At 44.8% G+C, this 1,633-nt stretch overlaps 1 pseudogene; it reads right to left on the bottom strand.

Moving 5' to 3' along the window:
• Positions 1-923: 923 nt before the first annotated feature.
• LOC110286186 lies at positions 924-1,370 on the bottom strand (annotated as a pseudogene).
• Between the last annotated feature and the right edge of the window lie 263 nt (positions 1,371-1,633).

Here is a 1,633-nt window from a genome sequence, read left to right as displayed (position 1 = left end):
CTGGTGTGAGGTGGAATCTCAGGGTTGTTTTGATTTGCATTTCCCTGATGATTAAGGATGCTGAACATTTTTTCAGGTGCTTCTCAGCCATTCGGTAACTATAGAGTTTGGAGGAGAGGTCCATGCTGGTGTTATTGCTGTATGGGTTATATATAAAGCATGGAAGTCAAAAGGATCATTCTGGTGTCAATAAATGTGAGACTTGTTTAATTAAAAAGTCAAGGAGATTCCTCTGGAATCACAGTCCCAAGGAGGCCAAAGCAGGAGGATCACAGTGAGCGCAAGGAAAAACTAGGCTGGAGACTTCCATCCAGGCCAGCCTTGTCTCAAACCAACAAAGAAACAAAGTCAAAGAAAGGGAGGGCTGGGATATCGTTCAGTTCCTCGAATGCTCATCTAGCATGCAAAGCCCTGAGTCCAGTCCTCGGCACTGTGTAACTCAGGACTCTCACGCACATGGAAGATGAAGGTAGGAAGATCAGATGTGCAGGGTTATCTTTGAATACATAATGAGAGCAAGGCCAGAATGCTGTGCATAAGACCCTGTCTGAAAAAGAAAATATAGACATTGGGGAACAGGAAGAAGATCAGACAAATGCCTAGGGATATGAGGGATTTGTGGATTTCAGGACTGGGAGTGGGATGGAATATGTCTGCTAATGAGTGAAGAAAAGGTTACATATGAGGGATGTTGCCACCATTCTAAAACTAGTGACTATGGTTGCACAACTCTTTGAATATATAAAGAAGAGCATAATTGTGTTATAAAGGGTGGCATTTATAGTATGTGAATTTTATTTCTGTTTTTTTTTTTGACTGGATGAACATACACCTTAATGAGAATGGCTTCCTCAGTTAGTGCATCTGTGAGCTGAAGCTGTGTGGCGTCAGGACTTCGCTTCCAGCTCCACAGGCTTCAGATGTTACTGCACGACCAACTCCCCAGTGCCTTTGAGGCACGTGCTGGACATGGTCTGTTCTGTGGGAAGTCCCTGTGGCAGCTTCAGGGGCTGGATGCATAGTAAGTGTTTACCCACTTTCAGCTTTGCGTTCACTGATGGGATGTTCTTGTGAATTTGAGGGCTGTGTGCCTTCTGTACTCCGAGCATCTTGATGGTATCTTTTCCCCAGGATGGATGCCTCTTTGTATTTCTTATTCTTGTGACAATGTGCAGTTTATGAGGGTTCTGAGGGTCTCCAGCGTACTTTTCATGATCTTCAGGTCTAGATCGAAACACTTTATCTGGAATTCTTGATCTGGTAAATTTGTGACCAATCCATTCTGTACCAGTGAGAGATTCTGCACCTTTCTTCACAGTCTGCAATCTGCCTGGGGACCTCTGAAATAAGGAGCGCAGACCTCCAGCCATAAGTGTGGGAATTCTTCTCTTTAGAGGCGGTGACCGCTGTGTCCACTCGGAATGTCCCCTCTTATCTCCATTTTTGAAAAGCCAGCAATGTCAAGGATGTGGAGAAAGAGGAACACTCCTCCATTGTTGGTGGGATTGCAAGCTTGTACAACCACTCTGGAAATTAGTCTGGCGGTTCCTCAGAAAATTGGACATAGTACTACCGGAGGATCCCGCAATACCTCTCCTGGGCATATATCCAGAAGATGTTCCAACTGGTAAGA

Source organism: Mus caroli, chromosome X (genome assembly GCF_900094665.2).
Source record: "Mus caroli chromosome X, CAROLI_EIJ_v1.1, whole genome shotgun sequence".
Lineage (NCBI taxonomy): Eukaryota > Metazoa > Chordata > Mammalia > Rodentia > Muridae > Mus > Mus caroli.
The sequence above is the reverse complement of the archived record's forward strand: the minus strand, read 5'-3'. Positions and strand labels throughout refer to the sequence as shown.